Raw genomic sequence first — 20,392 nt, 5'->3', positions numbered from 1 at the left:
TAATGTGAGCTTGCTAAATTGGATCCCATGAAGAAACCAATACCAAACCCCAGTGCCACATGTCTGTGTGTTTGTAAAAATAGAATCAGTTAAAAAAAAGGAGGGGGGGGGGAAGGGAGTGGTTTCACTGACAAACAACCAAGGAGTTATTGAAAAAGTGAGAAAAGTACATATTTGAAAGTTAGGAAAGGTAATTTCAGTGTGTCAGCTCCTGCAATCTAGCCCAACTGTCTTTCTTTCTTCCGAGGGGTTTACACATTTAGTGTCAAGTGATGTCATCTCATGTGCATAGTTAAGGAGAGTTTGATCGATATCCTCTCAACTCCAAAATCACATCCTGTCACTTTCATTATATAATAATGTACAGCATGTTTAAGATCCAGTATTACCAAGTCCTCATATTTAAATGAGTCAAGCTTCTAAAAAGGATGCAGAATGATTTAAAAATATTAAATAAATACACACACACACACTCATATTGTGTTCTTTTCAATTTCCTTCTGACTTTTAGGAGACACTTGAACAATATTTTCAAGCTTCTCTCTCTCTCCAGCCATTTGGGCTACAAACTTATTAAAACACTGAGATTTTTGTGTAATCACTTGAGTCTGGAGCAGGGATGGGCAATAATGTTTGATGAGGGGCCACTCCAAGAATTGATAAGGGGTCAAGGCCACACAAGGGGACTCGGGGTAAGGAACTAGCATGCAAGAGGGGCTGTGGGGTCTGGGAGGCAGTTTGGGTGAGGAGCAGGGGTATAGAGGATTTGGGTTAAGTGGGGAATGGGTGCAGGAAGGGGAGCAGAGTTTGGGTTATGTGGGATAGGAGTGCAGAAGGAGGGGCTAGAGTGCCAGAGGCAGGCTCTGGCTGGGAGATGCTTACCTAAGCAGCTCCTAGCCACCAGCAGGCCCCTCACACAGGCTCCTTGCCTTTCACGACCCCTCATGCTGCTCAGAGCACTGGGGACCATGTGCTGCTTGGAGCGTTGCGAGACCTGGGGTGAGGAGTACTTTAAGCACTGCAAAAAGGCAGTTCCCAATGGTCCGTTTCCAGCCAATAGGAGCTGAGAGATTATGCTGGGGGTGGGGCAGCGTTCAAAGCCTCTTCTTCTCCACTCACGGCAGCACTGAGAGGCACATGGCCCACACAGCTGATTGCTTAGAATGGCATGTGGGGACAAAGCAGCCAAGGCCATAGGCCAGATCTGGTGGCTTGGCAGCCTGGATCAAAACTGTGGGCCATATTTTGTCCACCCTTGGTATAGAGTCTGGGGCTTTAAAGAAAAAAACAAAATATCTGAAGGCTTACGATAAAAAAAAGCTTGAGAGTTGGCAACACTCCTTAGATTTGCTCTTTATCTTGTAAGGTCCCCATTATACTGATGTGTTGCCCACACACTGTAACACTTTCCACCAAACCTGCTGCAGTGTGTTTGATCAAAGTACTTCATAATGATAAGTGATCAATCATTGTCTTGAAATTAAAAACATGTTTTTCAAAAGTATTTTAATAAAATACTGATAGCTTTGATCTTAGAAGGTGCAATGTGGACCCCAGGATGTAGTACAATCATTGCAAGTGCTATGTATGTGCTGGCTTGACCAAAAAAGGGAATTCATTATACAAGACCATCCCATGCCTAACCAGTCACTAGGTGGTGCAGGAGAAATGGAAAAAGGAAGCAGCTTGTTTGGAAAGGACAGAGAAATTATTTGAGGACTAGCACAACAGGAAGGGCTCCTGGGTAAAATTCATGCCTCCATATCAGCGATCAAAGGTCAAAAGACCTGTGCAATTTGATTAGACGAATGAGTTTGGCGGTCCTGGCTCAGCCCAGAGCAATCACCTGTTACACAGACGTATACATCATCACCTGCCATGAGGGGCAGAACAAAAAATAATGATTAGGCTAATTAAAGATCCAGGCTCCAGAAAAAGCCAGATTCTTAAGAACATAAAAGTACCAAGCCGGGGAATCCATGGACGAAGCCTAGACTACATATTCAGTTTTTATACACCTGGCTGCAAACGATCCAATCACACTTCTGATCTTTCAATTCCCCCAAAACCAAAATGATGATGCCTTTCAAAATACCTGATCATGGACTCTACTCATGACAATCCTTTTATTGGGGAGAGGTGTTGCAGGAGAAAGGCAGAGATCCTAAACAATCAATGTTACCCGATAGATTCAATAATGCATTTCATTAGCTTTATACACACAACCATTAATAGCTGCAATCCTGGAACTGATTTAACTGGATGTATTGCAAAGTGCTGTAGTGAGCATCTACAATGAATGAATGAGGCTGTGGACTCCCTAGAAAGCAAAATACAGGGAAGCACTGTGCTAATCTATTTACCTATTATGATACCCTAGTATTAGTTACAGCTTATCACTTCAGTAAATCACCTCCTCTTGTTAAGGAACGTGCTTAAAGGTGCAGCAAACTGTTATTTATAGGCAGACACTATATTTACAGCTACAAAGGCAGGTGAGGAAGGGACAAGACAACTGCTCAGTAATTTCAATGCCTTCTGCTTCCCAGGAGACTGCTGTGGGAGCACAATAGGATTACTGTTTTCTTGCTGCAGTTAAGCTGCGGCAGATAGTTCAATAGGCAGCTTGGCAGACTCGTATTTTTTGCTCCATGCAATGAAAATTGTGAAGGAATATCTGTTGAGCACTACCCCCAGTTTGTTTTGTTTTTTTAATCTAAGCAAGAAATGGATTAAGATGCTAGGGCTTTTGTGGTGGGAGCAAGAGAATCCAGCACCTTTCATAGATCAACACCAATACATGAAATGTAGTTTTTAAAGGCAATTCCACATGTTCTGGATGCAGGATTTTTAGACTTTTTAGGGGATGCTGTACAGTCTTCTACACAAGCAGAGTCTGCAACAGTCCTTTTGACAAATCACCCTGACAGATTATTTGTGGCACTGGGGGAGAAAGAATATTGTGCTGGCTATTTATTTCATTTCTATCCTCACAAAGGACAAAGAGGATTCTGAAGATACTGTCACATACAAGACGGAAGGTCCTCTCATGGATAAATAATTAATTTAAAGATCGGAAACATAGGACAGGAATAAATGGTCAGTTTTCAGAACGGAGAGAGGTTACTAGCAGTATCCCACAGAGGTCTGTACTAGAACCAACCCTATTCAACATATTCATAAATAATGTGGAGAATGGGATAAACAGTGAGATGGCAAAATTTGCAGATGACATTAAACTGCTCAAGATAATTAAGTCCAAAGCAGACTGTGAAGAGCTTCAACAGGATCTCACAAAACAAGGTGACTGGGCAACAAAATGGCAGACAAATTTTAATGCCGATAAATGCAAAATATTGCACATTGGAAAACATAATCCCAACTATATGTCCAAAATGACGGGGACTAAATTACCATTCAAGAGGGAGATCTTGGAGTCACTGTGGATAGTTCTTTGGAAAATCCACTCAATGAGCAGCAGCAGCCAAAAAAGAAACAGCATATTGGGAATAATTAAAAAAGGGATAGAGATAGCTTATTGCCTCTCTATAAAATCATAGTATGCCCACCTCTTGAATACTGTGTGCAGACTTGGTCACCTCATTTCAAAAACGGTATCTTGGCATTGGAAAAAGTTCAGAAAAGGGCAACAAAATGATTAGGGCTTAGAAGGGGTGCCATATGAGGAGAGTTTAATAAAACTGGGACTTTTCAGCTAAGATGAGAGGAGACACGGGGTACGTCTAGATTGGTGGTCGGTATCCTGGAAAAACTCTGCTGCGTCCAGGAAACGTGTTTGATCTTCCGCTTTTTTTGCGGAAAGAATAAGGGCTCTGCCGAAAGAAAAAGCTTTTTCCGATCAAAGAGTGTAGTCTAGACCTAGCCTAAGGGACGGTATGATAGAGGTCTATTAAATCATGCCTGGTGTGGAGAAAATAGATAAGGAAAATTATTTACTTGCTCCCATAACACAAGAGCAAGGGGGTGTCACCAAATGAAATGAACATGTAGCAGGTTTAAAACAAACAAAAGAAAGTATTTCTTCACGCAATGCAGAGTCACCCTGTGGAACTCCTTGCCAGATGATATTGTGAAGAACAGGACTTTTAACAGGGTTCAAAAAAGAACTAGATAAATTCATGGAGGATAGGTCCATCAATTGCTATTAGCTAGGATGGGTAGGAATGGGCCACAGGAGAGGGATCACTTGATGGTTACCTGTTTTATTCATTCCCTCTGGGGCACCTACCATTGGCCACTGTCAGAAGACAGGATACCAGGCTGGATGGACCTTTGGTCTGACCTAGTATAGCTGTTCTTATGTCCTTATAGTTATCTATAAGAATGTTAAATTAATTTTAAATCAATATTTAACTGTCACATGCCAAACATAGATTGACGTCTGATGGTCCTGTTCAGTCATGCTTTTGGAATACAGCAAAATTGTTCAGTGTTCTCTCTCTTCTTGAAAAGGTGGCAGGTTCTGGGGAACTGAAGAAGGGGGGCAAGTCTGTGGTCCCAAATAACTCAATTCGTTGATTAAAGACCTTTTCCTTCTACTTGCCACTATGGTCTGGAAATTACTTTCGCTCACTTAAGAAACCTAGCTAGGTTCAAACCAGTGACCTAAAGGTGTTTCTCTTTAGCAATCCTCTGAGCTAGCCAAGTACCACAAAAACAGCTTCTGAGCTACATAAGAAACATTTCTGTTTATGCTAACAAGTGTCAGGAAAGGAAGTTTAGATACTTATTGTTCAGCATATGGTGAACCTATGCTCCGTCACGCTATGATACATAGCTATTCAAAACAAAGATTTTGCATTTGAGCGAACTTTAAATTTGGTTTGAATTCTTGCTTGTCTTCTGTTTTTCCAGAATAATAATTTTACTTAAAATCTGTAATATTTCAGTTATGAAATAAGTAGTGCCTTAGAAAAAAAAGTAAATAAGCCATCCAACAAACACTGGGTGATTAAATTTTAAAGATGGAGAAACTACATCATAGATAGAAGAGGGGAATTCCTGAAGGTCACATTGTCAGCGGCAGAAACAAGAGGAGAAACCATGAGTCCAGATTCCTAGGAAACCACAGTTCCTCCTCTCAGTGGAAGGGAAAAAAACCACACCATCCACATCAAGGTTAGTTTTCTAACCCCATATTTTCAGTACTGGCCCTGGAACATTTTCATACAACAACCATAAAACATCTGTACATGCTTTCAAAGAGAGAGAAAAATACTTGAAAACCATGCAGCGAAAATTTATGGCACAAATGTATTTCCTACGTTAACACTATGCTGCCAAGAAGGCTAAAAAGCTATTTTAGGAATTTTAGCTGCTGAGTTTTGCTTATAGCTCATTGTAACTTGAATTTTGCACGTTTACCATCTCTGTAAACAAGTTTATTAATATACAGCTATAGAAAATACTAATTACTAAAACTGAAACTGTTAAAAATAATCAGTCTTGAAATCTGTTAGCTATCGAGGTGTTTTTTGGGAACACAGAGATGGGTCTGCCTGATCTAAGACCGTCCACCCAATCCACTGTGAACGCCTGATTTAACCACCACATCCTACCTTCCCCCTTGTCTTTCACTTTAAAAAATAAAAGCATCTAACTGTAGAAGACTATAAAACATTTGAAGTTCATCATAATCCTAATAATGCAAGGTAGCTAAGAGTGATGCAGAACATGTGTAACAGATATATGGAAGAAATATGACTCAACTGACTGATAACTGCCAATTCCTTCTGGCCCTTAAAAACAAGAAAAGCTATTCGCTTCTGTTTATTACTAAAATAGGACCCACCTAGGAAGAGAAGAAGAAAATGGCATATATCCACTGAGACACTTTGTCTGAGGACCTAAAGATCAGCCAAAGTCAGGAGTTTCTCTCTGCAAGAATAGAAACTAAAATGGCTAAATGAGAGTATCATTAATCACCAAGGCAAGAATCTCTCAGTATTTGCATATGGATAAAAGCTTTTTTTTTTCTCTCCCTCTCTAGCTAAAAAGAACTTCAAGTCTTTCACCCCAAATTAGAATCTTCACATTTGTTTGCCTGGTGAGTCAGATCTACATCCTCCTATATGTGGGAAATGTCTATTGGTGAACTGCTTATGTACAAGTCTTAGGATAAAAATGGTCATGCTGGGTCAGACCAATGGTCAATATAGTTCAGTATCTGGTTTTTGACAGTGGCCAGTGCCAGAGAGAATGAATCAAACAGGGCAATTATAGCATAATCGGTCCTCTGTGGTCCAGTCCCAGCTTCTGGCAGTCAGAGGTTTAGGGACACTGAGAACAAGGGGTTATGCCCCTGACCATATTAGTTTACACCAGTTGATGGACCTATCCTCCATAAACTTCTTTTATTCCTTTTTGAGCCCAGTTGTAGTTACTCCGTGGCTACGTCTAGACTGGCATGATTTTCCGGAAAGCACTTTTTGCGGAAAAGTGTCCGTGCCAATCTAGATGCGCTTTTGCGCAAAAAAGCCCCGATCGCCATTTTAGCCATCGGGGCTTTTTTGCGCAGAACAAATGTGAGTTGTCTACACTGGCCCTTTTGCGCAAAAGCTTTCGCAAAAGGTACTTTTGCCCGAACGGGAGCAGCATAGTATTTCCACAAGAAGCACTGATTTCTTACAGTAGGAAGTCGGTGCTTTTGCAGAAATTCAAGCGGCCAGTGTAGACAGCTGGCAAGTTTTTCCGGAAAAGCGGCTGATTTTCCAGAAAAACTGGCCAGTCTAGACACAGCCCTTGTGTATTCTAGCATGCATTTCATCAGGCCATTTATATTTTTTATTATAAATATTTGCACTGTAAACCAGGGGTTCCCAAGCTTTTTGACGCGAGGACCAGTAAATCCATTCACAAACTTTTGGAGAACTGGTAACATTCATTTGCATATTTGCATATTCATTAATCAAATGATGAATATTCAAATAAGTTGTTTCTGGTCCTCCCACAGCCCCCAGTGCCAGTCTTAGAAAAGCTTTTGATACGGTCACCCACAATATTCTTGCCAGCAAGTTAAGGAATATGGATTGGATAAATGGAGTAAAAGACAGACAGAAAGCTGGTTAGACCAGGGTTTCCCAAACTTTTTACTTTAGTTGGAACCCTTTTTTTTTCAGTACTGTTTTTTGCAGCTCAAAAATATAAACACATAAAAAACAAACTGAGAAAATACCAGACATATAACATTAGGTAAGTTTTATTATTACTAGATGTATCAGTTTGTAGTTTCGAACTGCCTGGCTGGTAAATGTGCTCAGGCTGCATGAGTGTGTCTACCAGTCAGCCAGTTCACAACTACTCGAGGGTGTGTGTGTGGGGGGGCACAATAGAATCCCTGGGGGGGGGGGGAAGAGGGGCAGCACCCCGAAATCTGCATATGGCCGGGTCAGTCCCACTCCCCACCAGTCGATTTGGGCCCCCAAGGAATTCAGTCACAAATTTAATTAACATTTTTTTTTAACATGGAAGCATGCCCTCTGGAATGGTGGCTGAAGCATGAAGGGTCATATGAGCACTTAGCATATCTGGCACATGAATACCTTGCAATGCCGGCCACAAAAGTCCTATGTGAACACTGTTCTCACTTTCTGGTAATATTGTAAATAAGAAGTGGGCAGCATTATTTCCCATTAAGGTAAACAAACTTGTATGCCTTAGCACGTGGCTGAACAAAGAGTAGGACTGAGTGGACTTGTAGGATCTAAAGCTTTAAAAGATTTTGTTTTTAATGTAATTATATAACAAAAAAAATCTACATTTCGTAAGTTGCAAAGGTGAGGTGAATTGAAAAATACTATTTCTTTCATTTATTATTTTTATAGTGCAAATACTTGTAATTATAAATAATAATGTAAAGTGAGCAGTGTACATTTTGTATTTTGCATTGGGACTAAAATTAATATATTTGAAAATGTAGGAAAATATCCAAAATGTTTAACAAAATTTAATTGGTATTCTATTGTTTAACTGTGCAATTAAAATTACTATTAATTTTTTAAATCACAATTAATTTTTGAGTTAATTGTGTGAGTTGGCTGTGATTAATTGATAGCCCTAAAAATAAACTGATAATTTCTATTTTGGCCTATATTTTCAAATCTGGGCCCTAAAATAAGCACCCAAAAACTTCCGGATTTTCAGGGGTACTAACTGAGCATGCACAAAGCTGGGTGAAATCATTGGAAGCTCCAGATACTCAGCCCCTTGAAATATCAGACAGTTATGATTTGGGAGCCTAATTTCTGACAGCCTGATTTGAAAAAGTTGGTCTTTGTCTTCAGTAGAACACTGATTTGGTTTTTCCTGAGTTATAACATGTTGTATAGGGAAACAGAAGAGAAAAGAATGAGTTTATTCAAGGGCCAAGTGATTAAATGTTGCTATGCACGTCCAGAGAAGAAGCCAGCAACAATCACATCCTGTTCTAATGTTTTACAATATCCGTTATTAAAAAGGGGGGGGGGGAAGGCTATTCGGCAATCATCTCATAATTGGAACATTTACAAAACGAGCCATCGATCTGAATTCTTGTGGAGAGCACCCAGCCCTGAATCACTACAGAAGAATACTGTAATTTCAGTCCTGCACAGTGCTAAAAGGCTGCCATCACTACCCCGACCATCTATAAATAACAGCTGCACTGGATTCAACAGTCTCACGTGGAAAAGCCGACTAAGGATATTATGTATGTGTAGCACAGCACGCATCTGGAGACCAAGCTTTAGTGTTCCAAATTTAGCTCCAGTCCATTCACTCCCCCTAGTCTGCAAAGAAGTCCCGTTATTTATTTATTTTCCAGTCCAGCTCTTCCTTAGGAAGCTGCGGAGTTGGATCTGAACTGGATATTGTATACAATAATATCATGTTCTGCTGTGCACATAGACCTCTCAGTAAGGTGGGCGAGAATCAATTCCCCAGGCAGTTCTGTTAACCCTCCCTCCCCTTTAATTGACATAATAGCTCAACCACTGAAAGGGTGAATGGGCCTGCGAGATGCAGATGAAGGAAGGGGGTGGTGGCATAAGAGAGCAAGTACATACAAGACAGCACAGAACGAAGGCCACACAGTAAAACAGTTTGGCAGTCTTGCACTGAACTGCAGCGTGGATCTTCCCCCATATGCCTGTGAATATTTCAGAATCAGGATTAGGAAAACACAGAAATTTGAAAGAGTCTGAGTGTAGACGCGGGCACTTACTTCGGGCTCATCAGTTTCCAAAATGGCGAGTGGCTGGGAATATGATAATCAAGCGCGGGATATTTTAATCCCGTGCTTCATTGGCAATTTTGTTCACCTTCATTAGACTCCCTAGTTCGAACTAGGGGGCTAGTGTAGACATACCCATAGAGAATGAAAAAGGTGTTTTGCTTATCCAAGACTACTAGTTACAAGTTATTATCATGGGTAGATTTTGATCTTTGGAAGCAAAATCGGGTGGGCAGGATGGGGCAGGGAGAGTCGAGGGGAAGGGAAAAAAGCATTTTCCTAAGGCTTCAGTTCTGTTATTTCTACAGAGCGATTGCTATGTGTGTGTGTGTTTGTTTTAGTTGTTTGTTTTTTAAATACAAACAAACCTTTTCTGATATCATATTCTGCGGAAAAATCAACAGCTCTCATCATTAATCATTTTATCAGAACAGAAACTAAATCTGTTAGACAATTCCGTGGCATCTGGAGAAAAGGAAGCAGAGGGAACATCAGAATACTGAGTGTTACATGACAATTTGGAGGATGCTATCCAAGAACATAAGATTGTGAATAACAGTTCCAGTTTCTTCTTGATCAGCACAATTCTGGATTTGATCCCGCTCTTAGTGAAGTCAGTGGAAGTTCTGCTATTGGCTTAATACAGTAGCAGGACAAACTCTGACCTCTGTAAAATGCCTACAGTGTCGTTCCTTCTATGGAAGATACAGTCGGACATCATGGTGCAAAAAGACATTTCTATTCTACGCATTGGAGAAAACTGTAATCTTGTCAAAACTTTAATGGGAAGGTCATATAGGTTATGGGAAAATGATTTAACTGGGGTTGGAGAAAGAGAGCGGAGGGTAAGAGTTCTGTGAAAGTGGAGAAATACAGATTTTCACAAGTGTTTTGAGATAGCACTCCAGTGAAGTTATCCACTGTCTATGGGCGGTTGTGACCATACATAGCCCTTTGCAAATACAAAGACTTAGTCCCTATTTTTTGGAACGTGACACAAACACAATACATGGGACAATAATTCAAAAGAAGATGGCTTGGATAAGGAATTTCCAAGGAGTCTAATGTAAAGTTTCCTGGAAGAACTGAGTTTTATAAAAGGATGTCAGGAAGTGAAAAATGCTTCCAAGGCTTAGAGCCAGCTTTGAAAGGAGTGACACCGCAGAAAGAAATGGAGAGCCCTAAAGAGCAGAGAGGAAAACAGAGAATGAGAAAGTAAAATAGATACTACAGGGATGGTGGGACGTGAAAGGTGAATAAAGAATGTGTAACTAAAACTGTTAAAATAATACGAAATTCAAGAACTTCCCCCAACTTTCAGGTCTGCATTTTGTTTTGACAACTCATTAGAAAGGGCAGGGACAGTCATTCCTACCTGGTGGTGTGGGCCCTGCCTCAGGAATCCCCGGCACCATCTAACTCTCTCCCCTCCACAGTTTAAAAGCAGAACTGATTAGGCTTAGTTGAGATAACGTCCTGTACTGAAACATTCATCTTGCACATGGAATAGCAGCTAGTAGTAAATATTACATCCGCCAAAATGCAGCCATTGAGATCCTAAAGGCACGGACCACATTCTGCGCTCATCTTTTACAACAAAAACACACCTATCCCAGGAACATGAAGTGTGGTGCTCCCAAATGTCTGGAATAATGCCTAGAAGCTGCATACTGCAGACAGGTGCAAAACAAAGTGGGAGAAGCCGCTTCAAATCTCTCGTGATTGACCCAGGGCAAGTGTTGCCCAATAGAATTACTCCTCTTATTCTTTTTGGTGAGGGCATCAGGAACATGCATCTGCAGTCCATGTGGGTGGAATAGGCTTAATGCAGATACCAGCTGAAGTTCACGTGTGTGCCATCTAAAGACTGAGAAATAAAATGAGAAAAACTGCTATTATAGTCCAGGCACTGTGGTTTAAGAGTTGCAGTGGCTAGAAGACTAGTATGAAAATTACCTCCTTGCACAACATATCTATTTGCCCTGAGTCCGGGTTACTACACTGACAAAAGCTGTGTAGAATCAAAACCATCACAGAAGAACAAGATGAATTTTGTGCTCGCTCCTGCTTTAGCAACAAAATGATCGACTAAGTTCCAGCTGCAAAATCAAAAGTAAGAATGACAGAAGCAGCAGAAAGAACATCTTGATTTCAGATTCCTGTGCGACATTGAAGGACTGATTTGTAAACAAGAGATAATTGATATGGAAGATACTGAGGCCAATAAGGTGACTGACTAACTCCTTTTTCAGATGATCAACACTTCAGCAATGTAGGGACAGCACCCACCTAAACTTTTGTACATCACTCATCATAGTGGGAACAGAATCTTAATTGGGGCAGTTGATATTAAAATCCATAACAATGTGAACTACTTTCAAATTAGGAATGATATCAGGATTAAGAGGCAAGTATTCAATTCTGCTAACACTCAGCATCTCTTGTTCATTATTTGTGTAATATTTATGCTGCAGCAGTGTCCCAAATTAGGTACTTTTCAAACAAAGGACTATACAGTGCTTCTCTGTCAAAGAGCTTGTAGTCCAACAGATACATATGTACATAAAGCACTTTTCATCTATAATTCACCCGATGAATGCTTGCTATGCTGCACCTAATTTGTAAAGCGTGCGTCAGCTTGATTTTACAAAGGGAGAAACTGAGGCTGCCAGATTATCCCTTAGCAAAATGGCTAAATGGATGTGCTGTAGGGATTACAGGTTGAACCTCTCTAGTCCAGCACTCTTGGGACCTGACCGGTGTTGAACCAGAGAATTTACCGGACCTAGCAGCATTACCAACACTTCCACTTCTTACTAGTCTCTTAGATGCCATTTAGGGATACATTAGAGCTAAATAACAGCACCGAACACTGAGAGCCAGGACAGGTGGCTGTAAACAAATTTTATGGAACCACGGGAAACTTGGCCACACCCATGATAAGTGGACATGTGGATAACTAAAATCATGCCAACCACTGATGTTGCCAGACCAGAGAGTGCCAGGTTAGAGAGGTTCAACCTGAAGATTTTTCCGAAGACGGAATGAAGAGAAATCCAGAGTGTACACAGCACCAGGGAGAAAAAACCTGCTTGGTGCTCCTGCCTACAGTGTGTTTGGGCACCTTTCTGCTGATAGAAGCCACACTGTCTCCCTCATTGGGGAAGAGCGGACATGCGGGCTAGGAAAGAACAAGAGCTTGGCCATGAATATAGGAGAGGGCTCTTCAAAGGGGCCTTGGAAAGAAGCAAGAGAACTGTGCTGGAGGGTAAGTATGCTTCAAACTAGAACTTCAGTGTTAGTTCCTGATGACTAGCAGATTTGACCATAGCATCCTTCAAAACAAGGATATTGCTTAAATCAACATCAGAGCTGGAATAAAGATTCAAACTCCTTTCAGGGCTGTGCTCAGACCTCACTAAATTGTTTGTAACATCTTGAACAATCATGGAACGAGGTCATCAGCTGGTTGAAGTGGCCATCGCTCCAATTTCATTTGATTTCGATGGTAGAATGGTCTTAGTTGCACATTTTGATCAACACCAATAAAGATCAAAGGCTATTCTGGTTTTAGTCCTAGAAAGTAGTCAGGCATATTCAAAAAGAGTAGAGGCTGAGAAAAAGAATCTAGCAATCAACAATATAAAATGAAGAAGGCTAGTTCACTGAAGCATACATAAAAGGCAGCACCTCAAGAGGACTGGGCTTACAGCTTTCAAAAGATACAGAATAAGCTCATGATATTAAAGTCTGGAATAAACTAAGACAGAAAAGTAGAACATGTTTAAAGAAGCATTAAAATGGCAGTAGCGCAAATTCAACTAGGTAAAATCTAGGAATCAAAAAAGATAGAAGGATGCAACATGGCTAAGCCAAGATGAACTGCATATAAGATAAAATGAATGCGTAAAAAAGTACAAAGAACTTGGTGTAAGAGAAGACTGAAAGAATTATTTGGTCATAGAATCATAGAACTGGAAGAGACCTCAGAAGGTCATAAAGTCCAGCCCCCTGCTCTAGGCAGGACCAATTCCAACTAAATCAACCCGGCCAGGACTTTGTCAAGCCGAGACTTAAACATCTCTAGGGATGGAGACTCCACTACTTCCCTAGGTAACCCATTCCAGTGCTTCACCACCCTCCTAGTGAAATAGTTTTTCCTAATATCCAACCTGGACCTCTCCCACCACAACTTGAGACCATTGCTCCTTGTTCTGCCATCTGTCACTACTGAGAACAGCCTCTCTCCATCCTCTTTGGAACCTCCCTTCAGGAAGTTGAAGGCTGCTATCAAATCCCCCCTCACTCTTCACTTCTGCAGACTAAACAGACCCAAGTCCCTCAGCCTCTCCTCATAAGTCATATGCTCCAGCCCCCTAATCATTTTGGTTGCCCTCCGCTGGACCCTCTCCAATGCGTCCACATCCTTTTTGTAGTGGGGAGCCCAGAACTGGACACAATACTCCAGATGCGGCCTCACCAAAGCCGAATAAAGGGGAATGATGACATCTCTGGATCTGCTGGCAATGCTCCTCTTAATTCAACCTAATATGCCATTAGCTTTCTTGGCTACAAGGGCACACTGTTGACTCATATCTAGCTTCTCATCCACTGTAACCCCCAGGTCTACAGACAATAAAACCAGAGATGACACGATGAAATAAAATAAGCATTCTAAGTTAGAGATCTTAACTAACTAGATGGTTCCTTGACAGCAGACAGCAAACGAAGTGATTTTTTAAAAAGAAAATAATTGGCCCTTTGAGCACCAAGATGAGGAACAAACAAAAGAAACAAAGATCAGTCACTACACAAGAACACTAACTCTCTTTTTAAATGGAGAATACGTGCCTAAGTTAAGGGTAAGGTATTCAGGCAAAGAGATGAGAAATTATTATGAGAGAGGAAAAGTGACCAAACTTGAAGCTTCAGAGGAAGGAGAAAATATTTTTACTTATTCCGTTGTGTTTTCCAGGAAATCCAGACTCCTGTGGTGCACAGTTGCAGTCTGGACACGAGTTTTGATTATACTTTTCTATAAACACCAGACGCTCAATAAACTAAACCTAAATTCTAAATAGAGCCTTGAAATATATTGAAAATTCCGTTTAAAATAGATCAGAAGTTGGTTCTAGAACTATTTTATCAGTAAATTACTTTTATCGGTTTAATTGTGTTCCTGTTTGATGATGTACTTTTCTTTTTGCATCTACTAGAGCTCATATATTCTATCAAGGCAAAAACCAGATAAATAAAAAGTACCACTATAACTACAAAAACGTGCAAGTGATCTATCAGATAGCCATATATGAGTGGTGAAAAGAAATCACTAAAAGTAAGTGAAAGGACTAAGTTAGAAATCTGCTTAGCTCTCTGGAGCAGGGATTGTGTCTTTCCATGTATCTGTCTGCTTAGCAAAATGGAGATATTCAGCTGGGCATGAACATTAAGCAAATAATAAGTAACAGTGTTAACATTGTAATCTCAGGAAAGCAGTGGCATTTGTTATAGCGCGGATATTACATGATCAGGAAGGAGTATCGGTCCTTAATGTGCTACCAGCTAAAATATATGGTGATCTTGCATAAATTATGATAATTCACAATGCAGTCTAAATTGCTAACTTGTGGTACCCTGAATGAGCTCACCAGCTGCACCATGGGAACCCAGCTAATTTGGCATGGTATGTTGAATAGTGCCCAAAGCACTGCGTAAGTCAACCTTTAACTCTTAAGATCACAAAATGTGAAAAATTAAAATCCAAAGCAAGCCAAAAGTGGCAAGGGGCAAGAGATGCAAGCCACAAATACCTAAAAGCAGGAAGGAGATGACAAGAATGTATCAGGTGCGTCTAATTCTGAGAGCCGGTCCTATTCTTCTACATGGAGCCATGTGGCTGCTGGCTACAGAAGTTTGGCATTTGACTGCAGTTAGTGTCTCAAGTCAAAATAAGCTGTGCTATATATTTAAATAAGTGGTATGACTGTTGGCAGCAAAAGGAGCAAACGTATCAAAGTGTCAGAGAACAGCCATTAATTGGGAGGCAAAGTAAGTAATGAGAAACAATCTAGTCAGCTACAAGAGAATGCATCACCTAGCCAGATGGTACATGGAATTGGTGTAAAGTAAGTATATTCTGGGAACTATATACGCTTACAAAAAATGGCCTATAAACACAGCAGGTAAAAACATGAATTCCATGTGCTTAAAACAAGCATCTTGTGACAAACACACAAGTAACAGAAGGCCAACGGTTGGTTTATGCTTGCAAGGCTATCATCACACCTAATGACAGAAATATATTTAAATCAAAGCTTGTATTAAATACCGATAAAACTTGCCTGGGAAAGTTTCCTTTTTACCTCTACCAAGGAGGAACGTTCAAGCCCTGAGGCAGGAGTTCATAACTATGCTGTATAAAAAAACTCCTCAGACGTTCAGTTCTACAGGACACTGTTGATTAGCATGTTAGAGACTTTGAGGCAATGAAACAATTAGGAAAACAGTTCAAATATTTCAGAGCAGAAATGTTATGGCTTCTAGAGCTTTTTCCTCAGGAAAACGAAATGAGTTAGGTGAATTAAATAGTTCTGCTTTCTACTACTGAAGATAATAAATGCGATCCAGGCAAACATTTTACATTGCAAAACCTGTTTCCCAAACAACTTGGGAGACAGTGACCAGTTAGAACTCTGTATACAAACGACATTTCTCTACAGCTTGTTCACTAAATACGAGAGAACAACTCACCATAAGGGGACAACGAAGCACAATGCATGAGACCTATAGTCGGTGTGTTTCTAGGCAAAGTAAGCCTTCCCTTCACCAGTCCCTTTGCTCAACGAGGCCCAGCCTGTTACCCTTGCCAGTTCCTCTCCCCCAGATTCTCCACCTTTCCCCCTCTACTCTTTTCTCTTCCTCTAGTCTGACTTTTGTCCCCCTCCCCTCTGTCCAAATCAAGTGGCTTCCCCCTGCACGCTGCCCGAGTGCCACCAGGGGGAGTTTTGCGACCACAGGAGAAACTAGCTCCTCGCTCTTCTGGTACTTGTCCCTTGGCTAGACCCACTAAATCGACCCCTGGGAGATCGATCTTTGCGGCATCAGTCTCCTGGTAAGCGTAGACAAGGCCTGAGAGCTGCGATTACAGGGAGGGCAGACTGCTTGGAGATTGAGCTGCTAAAATCGAAGAAGTTGCTATGGAGCCTCTTCAAACTGCAATTTTCAAAGGCTTATAATTGGCCAAATTTGGGGAGGTTTTCAAGGAGATAGCCAAATGTCTGTATCTCTGTCCACCCTCTGCCAGATTCCAAGTCCCTAATTCAAAGTGCGGGGCATGAGACCTGTTCAAAAAGAAGGTCACCCTTTTTAAAAAAACAAAACTATATTTTTGTCCTTGTTTTATTCATATAAATGTCTGGACCATGTTGGCTAAAAATTACATAGATTGCCAAGGCAGGCACCAGTCACATAAAGCTTCAAACCAAATGACTAAGATTTAGCAAAATTATAAGCAATTGAAACGAGGGGCTAATAATAGGAAGTCACAGGCTACTTTTACAACAAGCAGGACCTACCAGCCCTACCTGCAAAACAGATATATGAATTGAACACTCAGATTTTACCACAGTGTGATATAAGACAAAAATGACACAAAAGATCCTCTTCTCAAAAGCTGTAAACCAAAGAAAGCTTGATGAAATTTCCCTCTGTAACTACTAATGTCATTTGGGTATTAAAATGCAGCCTAACGAGCGTGGCGTAAAGCACTGATACAGCTTAGATATGATGATTTATTTTGGTCAGGTCAGCCTTTTCCTGCCCACATCAAAAAACTGGCAACAAACAGCATATAGGAAGCATTACACACATTCTCTCTCTGGGTATGTCTACACTACCCTCCTAGTTCGAACTAGGAGGGTAATGTATGCATACCGCACTTGCTAATGAAGCCCGGGATTTGAATTTCCCGGGCTTCATTAGCATAAGCGGGGAGCCGCCATTTTTAAATCCCCGCTGCTTCGAACCCCGTGTAGCGCGGCTACACGGGGCTCGAACTAGGTAGTTCGGACTAGGGTGCCTATTCCGAACTACCGGTACACCTCGTTTCACGAGGAGTACCGGTAGTTCGGAATAGGACCCTAGTCCGAACTACCTAGTTCGAGCCCCGTGTAGCCGCGCTACACGGGGTTCGAAGCAGCGGGGATTTAAAAATGGCGGCTCCCCGCTTATGCTAATGAAGCCCGGGAAATTCAAATCCCGGGCTTCATTAGCAAGTGCGGTATGCATACATTACCCCGCTAGTTCGAACTAGCGGGGTAGTGTAGACATACCCTCAGTCTCTCACCACAGGGTTTAAGTCTCCTAAGCAATGAAACTCTTCTATGATAGGATAATTTTTTAGCAAGGTGTAGTTATCATACCGAAAGTCATTAAAATATGTTCTTTCTAGCTTCATTCCTCGAGCCTCCCCTGCATTGGTGAACTGTAGAATAACTTGAATTCAGGTAGTCGAAAAGCCCCATTTTTCTCACAGGCTTATGACATTTAGTACCACTATCAGCCACTCTCAAGGGTGCTAGAGTCACTGAACTTTTTCTTAATGTGAATTTAGTGGCTCATGAAAGGTTCTGGAGTGACAAGCTTAGAGACTAAGGCCCTCTATTTAACCACCGAAAAGTCACAATACAGAGAACACACACGAGCACTTTCACAACCAGTGTCCCCACCCCTAGCAAAGCACTGCGCATTTGCAGAGAGGGCACTTCAGTCTGCTGCCCATTTAATCACGTGTCTCCTCATTGGGGCTACAACCGTGAGTGCCACTTGTAATGGTAATTTAGGAAGTGCAGACACCTGTTCACTAGCAAGGGGAGAGAGATCAATGGCTTATTTCAAAGAAAGCCTCAAATCGCTGTCAGATGTCAACTATTTGAATTCGCTCTCCTGTATGAAAGAAGGGAGAGAAATTTCAAATTGCTTGGCAGGTTGTTTGTCATTGTTGATCTGGAGCTCAGATGCTCCAAAGAAGAGTGGTTATAAGTAACTAGATTAGAAATCTTAAAGTTACAGATAATGGCATTAAAGGGTCTTTTTTTCTTGCGGAACAGCTCACTCTTTATAAGTGGCATAAGCTGTCTGCAATTTTCTAGCTTTAACTAATACTTTTTTTTTTCATTTTCAATAAGTTCTTTCTAATCTTCACACATCTTAGAAAACCGCACTTTGCAAATGAAAGGGGGACTGAAAACCAGTTTAGCAAAGCTCACAAAATGGCAACTAAGCCAATAAATGCATTGATATTCTCTCCTCCCCACCCCAACACAAATCGGCACTTCCTGGAAACATCCTCTAAATCAGTGGTGGGCAACCTGTGGCCCACTGGGGTTCCACCTGTGGCTTGCGCACCGTGTCTGCCCCGTTCCCCCATGTGCCTCTCACGTACTGGGAAACTGGAGTCCCCCTCCTCCCACTCTTTCCCCTCCCACCCAGTGCTTTTGGAGCACCATGACTCTGCTGATTCGTGCTCCGTCCCCACTCCTCCTCTGCCCTCCTGGAGCATGAACGCCATGAATCAGGTGTCCATGCAATCATGAGCCAGACACTTGGCCTCACTATGTCATAGCGTCCCTGTTCAAAATAGACCATATCTGAAATTTACTTTGATTCAAAGTGCAATGCAAGAATAATCAGCACCATGAAGTACTAACCATCTCAGTAAGTGAGGCAGCCTGATATTCCGGGGTACCCTCTTGACTAGTAAGGAGCTGCCACGTAGTGTGCCTCTCATAGCTTTCCTGCGGTAGCTCCCACCTGGCTTTGCACAGCCAAGTCTGCCAGCATGCAGGTCACATCCTGAGTAGCTGTGTACACGTCATGTCCCTGGTTCTGCAGCTCTGACCCCTGCAACCTGTCGGCAAGCATCGGCCACACCCTGACAAGTTTCCCCTCCTGCTAAATGGGAGATAGATACCAGCTACATCCTGGCTCTAGAGGAGGACTGTCCTAGTATGGGAAAGCTTGAGAGCCAATGATCTAAGGTAAAGATTGGCTGGCCACTCACTCTGTAGAACCCCCAGACCTATTTAAGTCCATCTGTTCTTATGAAAACAAGTTTTGTAAGTGAGCCTGGGGAGAAAAGCCCTAGCTACACAGATTTGGCTGCTTGTCCAGAAATGCAACCTAGTTCTCTCACAAGAGAAACTATTCATGGACAGAAGAGACAGTGCATAATTTGTACGTCTTTGCAGGGTGTTTTCCCCCTGAGAGTCCCTTTTCCTCGAAACAGCATGAGCCAGACAGAGCTTTGCTCCCCTCTATTAGTCTTGACTATTTTAGGTCTTGTATGAGTGAATCGTAAAGAGCGCTAGACAAAGTTCAGTATAAGTAACTGCCAAGACGGAAAGCACTCATTACTCGTTTAAAAGCACCCTTTGTATGAATGACTACAGTAGGGAACGTTGAATTAAAAAAACACACATGCAAAATGAACAGAGTCCATCTATCCAGTGCAGCACAAACAGCAGGCAGACACTACTTTCTCCTTTATCTGCTTTCTCAAGCTGACCTTGTTGAGCCACTAGACCATGAGTCAGTGCACAGTATTTATAATAACAGAGAGCCCCAGCAGACAGCTGACTTGCAGTACAATGTCAGCAAAACACCAGCTTTTTCTTTGCCTTCAAGCCTCCCTTCTGACTGCCAAGCCATTGGAGCCTCAGGAATAAACCATTTTAAAAGTTGCCAATGAATTAATACTTAGTAATACAGACCATTGCCTGTTTCAGAAGGGTAGTTGTGTTACAATACTCCAGGCCACAAAAAAGCTTATGTCCAAATCAATATGTTAAGTCTTTACAGTGCTACAGGACTCGTTGTGTAGACAATTCCAGTATTGTTGACTAGCTCTAGAACAAAAGGAAGGTTTTATATTGCAGTTCCACCCCAGTGACAGCCATCAGTTTACAATTATGGAGTATAAATAATTCACATTCTGTATTAGCAATAATTTGATTATTATGCTTAGAGTGAAATGCAGTATCACCAAGTTTTCCCCTCCTCCTATGTCGAGTCTGTTATTTGCACTTAACAGGAAATCCTCCCTTTAATAAGTAGCGAAGGTGTTAGGGGGCTGCCATGGGAATTTCAGATCAATAGACCTTGCTT

General features: G+C 41.5%; 1 protein-coding gene and 1 long non-coding RNA gene across 25 annotated transcripts in view; one reads left to right on the top strand and one right to left on the bottom strand.

Moving 5' to 3' along the window:
- Window positions 1-20,392, bottom strand: part of ZMIZ1 (zinc finger MIZ-type containing 1) — a 510,613-nt gene that overhangs the window by 72,693 nt on the left and 417,528 nt on the right. The window lies entirely within an intron of this gene.
- LOC112544318 (uncharacterized) overlaps window positions 1-20,392 on the top strand; it is a 119,552-nt gene that overhangs the window by 93,577 nt on the left and 5,583 nt on the right. The window contains exon 3 of the long non-coding RNA XR_012905554.1: window positions 6,011-6,067. This is a non-coding gene — a long non-coding RNA (uncharacterized LOC112544318). The remainder of the gene's footprint in view (window positions 1-6,010; window positions 6,068-20,392) is intronic.

Source organism: Pelodiscus sinensis, chromosome 8 (assembly GCF_049634645.1).
Source record: "Pelodiscus sinensis isolate JC-2024 chromosome 8, ASM4963464v1, whole genome shotgun sequence".
NCBI lineage: Eukaryota > Metazoa > Chordata > Testudines > Trionychidae > Pelodiscus > Pelodiscus sinensis.
The sequence above is the reverse complement of the archived record's forward strand: the minus strand, read 5'-3'. Positions and strand labels throughout refer to the sequence as shown.